Below are 8,288 nucleotides of genomic sequence, written 5' to 3'. Positions count from 1 at the left end.
ATTTTGCTTGCCACAGTTGGTAGTACTCAACTTTCTCTCCCAAATAAAACAAAATTTCTTTCAAATCAGTCAAGCGATTGTCTCATGAGAGCATTTCTGCGTGTTGCAAGTATTTTATTAGTAAAATTGGAATTGGCCCCGAGCTGAGGACTTTCTCTTTACCAGATCTTTCTATTCAGAGTCCCTTTAAAAAAACACTAAAGCGAAACAATAAATCAGTTTAGACTAATGAAGCATTGCTTGAGAACACTGCAGGCAGTCATTTCAAAAAGATAATTTGATTATTAGATGAGAAAATGAGGGTCCAAGTATCAGTATTTGAATTTCGCGCCGAAACCCCAATGCCGGTACGCCAGCGTGACGTCAGGGATTCCAAAGTATGTTTTCGCATTTGGGCCGCGTTGGCTCAATAAAGGTTCCCAAAACTTGCCATGTTTAATATTTGGTTCCTTTAGAACATAGTGTAGTCAATCTGTACCGCTTTATATAATTAGTAGGCCCTAGAAGATGCCATCAAAATCAAAGACGTCACAGCCCCCAGGTGCGGGAACTTAAGTAGGCGTCGCCACCCGTATTTCGTTCTTGCGCTTTTTCTGGCTTACCAAACGTCTTACCGTTGTAAGAGTGGTGTTTTTGGTGTTATGGAACGGTAATTTACTGATGAGAAGAAATCATTTTTTTTCTTTAGTGTGCCTTTAAAGCAGAACCTGACTGAGCACGCTTGCCAAGTGTTTTAGTTTATCGTTACAAATGTATTTAATTGCCTGTGTCAGGTAGCCCGATTCCAATCATTTGAGTTCAATTATTTCGCTAGGAGAATATTACCTGCACGGGAAATCTATATGCACAACCGAAAACAAAATGTCACTAATTAGTCTACATATACTTTACGGCTTATACTGTCAATTGAAGCCAGCGAGCTACTTCTGAAGACATGTCCATTTTGAATGAAAATTCTAATTCTTGCTGGTTTTGAGGTAATGTGGCATGAAACTTGCTCTAAATATCAATGTTGCTCGACCTACCTAAAAAAAGAAAGAAAATTGCCTTCTATACTGCAGAGCAAATCGGAACACCAACGCATTTCGTCGCAACATTTGGGAGCACGTACCTGCAAGCTGGTGCCGTCCTCAGAATAAACTCTGTGTGGATGCAACTTGCGGACTCGCCGGAACCTATTCGTAAATTGCAACGTGTGCCTGTGTGCAATTAGTTAAAACGTTAATTAGTGAAACTATGCTTTTTACTAGAATGTGATGAGATAACTCCTGGGACAAGTGTCCACGTCTGCGAAATGTATTGGGATAGCATTTTCTGCTTTCTTTTTTAATTTTGTTAAATGAGCAGGAGGAATAAACTTTATTAGTTGAAATGAGCCGATGGTAAAATCGTCCGGGGTGGGCGGCGTCCCTATAGTCCAGGATGCCGTGGGCCTGAGCCGATAGCTTGGCCCTGCTCACCAGGCGATGCTGGTCTTCATGGCTCGAGCTCGTCAGCTGGGCCTCCCACTGCTCCACGGTTGGTCCGGTGATGGGCGGTGTCGATGGGTTTTTGTTGACATTCCCATACATGTGGTAGAGGGTATTGGGCGTAGAGCAGAAGGCGCATTTGTGAGTATAGCTCGTAGGATACATGGCGTGTAGCAGGGTGCCGTGCGGGAATGTGCCGGTCTGAACTTCGAAAAAAAAAAAAAAAAGTGGCACACGCAACGCAGGAATGAGACTTATTTTCTCCCACGTGAGATGACCTCGAGTTCTTGGCACCGAAATGTGCGACACGACGGGGGAATGAGCTGTGGCGGTGACTTTCACTTTGTACGCCGTGAAGTCATCGGGGAAGTCCGTCCGACGGCCGCGCCGTACGTTTAGCGGAAGTGAAACAAACATCTGCCGCAGAAAAGGGAAACGAAGTCACGGGAAATGAACTTACCGCTGGAGCGGAGCCAGTGATGACGAGGCGCGTTATAGTATTTAAACTGACGTTCTTGAGGCAGGGGTGGGTGGGGGTTTAATAGTGCAGGCAGGCATCTTTGAGTGACTTTGGTATAAATAATTTGCCGCCCACTACCAACGCAATGAACAAGTTGCTCTGGAGACCGTTTCGCCAGCTGGGGCTTTCCATAAGTTCGCCCGTCAGTCTTTTCTTTTGGGACGTCTTCGCTTGGCTTTACCTATGCAGGGGCGGGCTTTCGTAACTTACAACTTTGTCCGTGACACAAAACGACTATCGGGTTAAATTTTCGGAAGTGCTTCGTGCTTCTTATACTTAGAAATATCTTTATATGTTATTGTTCTAATTGTGTAGCTATCTCGAGATTTCTCTGTCAGCGCTTTCTTTTTTTGGTATCAACTATAGATACCTACATTTTTTCATTCCAAATTTTGTTTCATTAGGATAATATTCATTAAAGATAACTTTAAAACCGCTGGCTGATTCGCTGATGCCTCGTAGTGGGCAACCGTCATTGCTTGGTAACAAGAACGACGAACATCCCCGAAGCAATAAGAATCGGAATGAACTTTGTCAGTGCGGCATATTAGTGGCCACCAACTCACTCACGAAAATATATTTTTGCAGCAGTTACTATATATTTTACATCAAACGCGACTAAACGGCGACCTGTTTAAAACCAAACTCCTCCACCAACTCCGCTTTGAGAAGCGGAGTTTGGCCGGCCGCGTAATGGGTAACCCGTTCATAAAGAATTCAAAACCCGTTCTTCAATTCCGGCGTGTTTCAACTCCGAATTATAAATGACAAGCATTTTTTGTTGTATTCTGATAGGGGACTAGGTCGGCGTCTTGGGGTCCCTATATGCCTCTTGGCAATCTTGTTCTATATGTGTAAACAAACTTGCTATATGTATAGCATGAAGATTTTATCCGCTAACGGGGAAGACTTCTTTGAGCATACGAAGGTATCTCCCAGCACAGCTCATTCGGCGTTTATCTCCCAACTGGAAATGTACGCAACTATGGTTCCTAGGCTCAAGCATACTCAGTTGTTAATACGCAGGGGCTCTTTAATGTATGATGGTTGCAAGTTCGATTATCTTCTTGCCATTAATGCCAAGCTAATATATCATCGCACGCTGGACGCACGAAATAATAACGTCGTTGTCACTGGACGGTCTCCCGCGTTCGGAACGTGGCGTTATGATGACAAGCGAGCGTAGCGCCTCACTTCGGACGGTGAGCCTTTTAACGAAACGACAGTCGAACCCGACACATCATAGATGGCGCTTCCTGTCTCGTAGCCTGAGCACATGTTCTCAGGTCAGGTTAAGAGAGAGGAAGCGAATAAATTCAGGGGCGACGTAGTGGTAAATGCGAGAGAAATGCATCAGCATTACGTCGTACCACTTTGAGATCCCGGATGCACGATTTAAGGCGCTTTCACCACATTGCAAAGTGTTGTTCAGGAGCTCACTTGACACGCGACCTGCCTCTTTCGAGGAGCGAAGTGCAATTGACGGTGGAGCGGAGCAAGGAGGTTTAAAAAGCAAAGCTGGAGTGACAGTCCCCGTTGTTTCTTACCTATGGCACAGGTGAAGCCAGAGTTTGACAGCTGAAACTTCTCGCAGCTCACGTCCTTTTGGTCAGTTATTGCAAATGCTAGGGGCATTTGAAAATAAAAAATCGAAGTTATTGCCTAAAATGTTATTTCCTTTGGCTACCTATTGATACCGTGATGTGCCTTAAAATTTGAAAAAAAAAGGAAAGATCGTTTAGGCTTCCTTCTGAAACCAGTGACAGAACGAAAGGCGTCCAACGATATCTGTACGGGTAAATTAAGCATCCTAAGTAGCCTTGAGTGAAAAGAAAGCGCTTCGTATATTCCCCGCTATTTGCTAACGTTACTTCTTGCCTATGGTAAGATGGCGGTGGTTCGGCTTCATTTTTGAGACGGCATCTCCACTCCGGCAATTTCCTTCTTTAAAACCTCCTTGGTGTGGAACAGACCACCATAATTTGCACACACACACACGCACATACAGATAATACATGTGGGATGCAGAGTAACATAAATGTAATTGATTGCTTTCTTTTTTGGTAATTTCGCGATTGCTTTCGTGAGGCAGTATAATTGATCACTACAATCGATTACATTTGTTTACTGAAGCAATTGTACATGTGATCAATTGTCTTTCTTTCTGTAACATGTACGAATCTGGACCACTTGTATTTCATTAGTGCATTACTTCTACTGCTCTATTGTGCATAAGGGGCTGAGACCCCTGTCAAGCTATCGTCACAGACTCCTGCCTATAGATGGAAATAAACTTGAATTGAATTGATGCGGAATATTTTATCTCCGCAATTCACAGTTAGTAGCCAGATGATAGCTGTTTGCTTTCACGAAACTATAACGGTAAGGTCCTCGCCTTTTCTCTCTTTTAGAGGCGAGCAAATATATCGATATTTAGCTTGCGAATCGAATATTCTTCACTATTCGATTCGCATTTGGCTCTACAATTCACTATTCGAAGTTGTCGAATATTTGTTTCTGTTCGTATGGTATAGCAACGCCAATTGGAGTCCCGAACGAGAGAGTTCTCTGGTTCGGTCAAGGCCGATGCCAGTTAGGACTGTTTCGAATAATTCCGTGTATAATGCTGGATAGTCTTGGTTATCGCGAAGAGGCATGGGGCAGAAACAATTATGCTCAGTCATTTCCAATCATTAAGAACGTTCTGACTTTTGGGCAGATTATATAAGAATTTGATGTCTCGATTCAAGCGACTCAATTTCTCGTGTGTTCGGTCTCACCACGGTGGCCTACAATCTGCTGTGCTGTAGCGCCTCGCTTATCTCGTTCAAGGAACACAATCCACGCTCATCTGGCGAGTGCTGTCCTCTTGTTGTATTACTCGTCGCTGTCGTGGCGTAGCAGATAACCGTAGGCAGTTATTTAATTGGCCGCTCAGTTCACCGGAAGTTCACTTGTGGGCGCCAATAAATGCCTTCACCGAACAATGTAAATAGGTCTTTTTTTTTTTTCTCGAGCGCTTAGATTTCTGTTGGAACTGAATTGCTTCACCGTTTACGTGGGCCGATCTTGAAGATATCGCAGTTTAACACAGGGGGCTAAAACCGCACGATGGTATGGTACCACCGCGACGCGGCACGATGCCAGCTAAGGGGGGAGCGTTCTCGCGTTCTTCCCTCGTGACAGCTATAATAGCGCTAGCCTTTCCTCCTTCCCCTCAAGAACCACTTCTCTAGCGTCACGAGGGAAGGGACGCTTTCGTTTAGACGATGCGCCTCTTCTTTTTTTTTTTGGGGGGGGGGGGGGGGGGACTTATTCTGCAAGTGGACATGTCCATTGCATCTGCTGCTGGAGTTCTGATTGGCTGGGCTGTGGTATGCGTCATAAGGTGCTCTTCCCCCAGCAGCCAATCAACACTTCAGCAGCAGACGAAATGGACATGCCCTCTAGGTGAACACTTGCAGGATAGCCCCCCCTGGTGGTCGCAGAAGTTACACAGAGTTCCGAACTGGTTCTTGAGGAAGTGACGCAATCGAGCTACTGATTGACTCCCGCGTACGTACGTGTAAGTCACGGTCATAAGGGGAGAGCCTCCAAAACACACAGTGGAACATGGTGCCACATATAACGACCTCCAAAAAGCACGCTAAACACATTCTTGGGTTAGAAACGGCGTTGGTTCTTCATGGCTTCTATCAGATAGACTCCACAGAAACTATGTGTAGACAGTAAAAATATACATATATTTGATACTCAACTCGATATTCGGACGTCATTTCTCTCGAAATTTCGTAATCGATTCGATTCGGAAATATCGCTATTCGAACAACCCTACTTTCTTTGTTTCTTTCTGTTTGTTTCTTTTTTGGCGTTGAAAATACAGCATCCCAATCGGCATCGCGACTGAGAAGAATGCCCGCCATGCACTTTCGGCGAACGGTACGCACGTGGGTGAGTGCACTCATTCACTTCCTGCTGCTGAAACGCAGGCTTAATTTGCAGCCAGCATGGCAAAGAGATTGACGGCTATAAAATCATACGAGCGCTGTCGACGAAATCGCAGATCTCCTGCCTGTCCTTCTACGTGATGGTCACTTCGAGTCACTGCGCAGCTCAAGGAGAGTACTGTAAGTATGCTTGTCGGGCGGTGCTGAACCGTCGTGGCAAGTGCTGTCAGTTACGCAGCTACAAGGTGAAAGGAATGACGGGTGTAACGACTTTGACTGATAGCTTGATCTCGATGAACATGCTGTAGCTGCGCTATGGCTATGCTGAACGCTGTGTGGATAGATTAATTTTGCAGACAGACAGACAGACAGGTAGATAGATAGATAGATAGATAGATAGATAGATAGATAGATAGATAGATAGATAGATAGATAGATAGATAGATAGATAGATAGATAGATAGACAGATAGATAGATAGATAGATAGATAGATAGATAGATAGATAGATAGATAGATAGATAGATAGATAGATAGATAGATAGATAGATAGATAGATAGATAGATAGATAGATAGATAGATAGATAGATAGATAGATAGATAGTTTTATTGATTGCGGTGGAGTGCTGTGGATGAATTTTAGAGCAACTGAGGTTTTTCTTAACGCGCAAGTAAATCTAAGTGCGCGGGCGTCTTTCGCGCGCCGTTCAGCCAGAATGCGACCGCCATGGCTCGTAGTCAAAGTTGCGACCTCGTGCTCAGAAGCAGAGCACCAGGATCACTGAGTCACCGCTGTCAGTCGTAAGAGATTTGCCAGTGTCGTAAAGGTATCCCGGTAACGTACGCCAAGGTAAGTTTGCACAGCGTCTGCCACTATAGTGCGGTAAACTCTCAGTAAAGGTTACCGGGAGTCCTTCTAATATATTTATCTTTCGCTGCATATGGTGATGATAGCACCAAGAGTGTTCTTAAGACGTGCAGTATAGTCTGGAACTGCGTACCCTAATAAGGACCACTTTGACAAGAGTTTCTTTGATGTGATCCTGATGCTTTCGGTAATTTCCGTCGTGTCTAGAGTTTATATCGGCCGATTGCACTGTCTAATCTGCCTCTTATGAGCGTGCGGACGTGGTCAGCACACTACAGTGAGTAAGACGGCACGTTGCATGCTGTGGATTTCGAGTGGTGGTGACAGTCTGCGGTGGCAACCGTCGCCCTTGTTACGCAAATCGAACTTTTTAGCAAATCGAGAATGTCAGCCCATGGCACAAACCTGAACTTTCAGCGTCGGCGGTCTCGTCGGCAGCCAACCACTCGCAACGCTCGACGAGCGCCGATGTCCACCACTGGCTTACCAGCGAAAAGTTCATACGTAAGTCCGTCGCAGAAGGCTGCACGAGTCGAACCTATACTTCGCCACTATATAGACTTCTTATGCCGCGCACTGCTGGCCACTTGAATTCACCAGACCGATGCGAGGCACATGGAAGCCTCGTCTTAGGCCTAAATCGACAGCAGGTGTAGTCGCCGACGAATTTCAACTAAGTTCTGCACTATAAGCGTTTGTGGCATGTTTGGGCCGGATTAAAAAAAAATATGCGCATGTCCAACGCACTTCTTCGAATCTAAATAACATGGAGCTTCGTTGTGGTTAGTATAAATCCTTGTTTGCAATGTGATGAGATGTGTTTCTTTTTGCTCAAGGGCAGTGCGATCTCACCCTCAAGGTCTCATGCAGACGGCAGTGCACATTCTAAGGACGTGTGCATTGCCTTTTCAAGTCCAATGCGAAGACTTGGAACGGTTAAATGCGATATCTTTTCTGTGCAGTGAATCGATCACCATTTGCGATGGCCGAGCGGATGCTTTGAACTCCGGAGCGATTAGACAAAGAGCGCTTTCCTTTGAGAACACTTTCACATCTAACGGTGCTATATGCTTCCTGCAGGACAAGCTATGTATTGAACGAGCTTTATTGACGTCACACGTTACAGCTGCTGTCGTCGGAAAGCGTCGCGTAGCTGCTCGTTGCGGGCCGGTGTCTCATTACTGCGCCATTCTTCGCCGCGACCCGGCCTTGCACCTTCCCCCCCCCCCTTCCTTTCTAAATATTTGCTGGAAGCTTTCTTGCGAATGTGTTACTAAGCGAACACTTCCTTTTGCCGAATTCCATCTCGTGACTCACTTTTCACGGGCAAGTACGGGCGCTTCCGGCAAAACAATCGCGACGTGTCTCGTTCGACTACCTCGGTTAACCGAGGGGCCGGATTTTTATTAGTCATATCATAAGAAGCCAACAAACACTGACTCCAAGGACAAGACAGGGGAAATTACTTGTGCTTAATGAATGAA

This window comes from Dermacentor andersoni, chromosome 3 (genome assembly GCF_023375885.2).
Source record: "Dermacentor andersoni chromosome 3, qqDerAnde1_hic_scaffold, whole genome shotgun sequence".
Classification (NCBI taxonomy): domain Eukaryota; kingdom Metazoa; phylum Arthropoda; class Arachnida; order Ixodida; family Ixodidae; genus Dermacentor; species Dermacentor andersoni.
Note: the sequence above shows the minus strand (reverse complement) of the source record.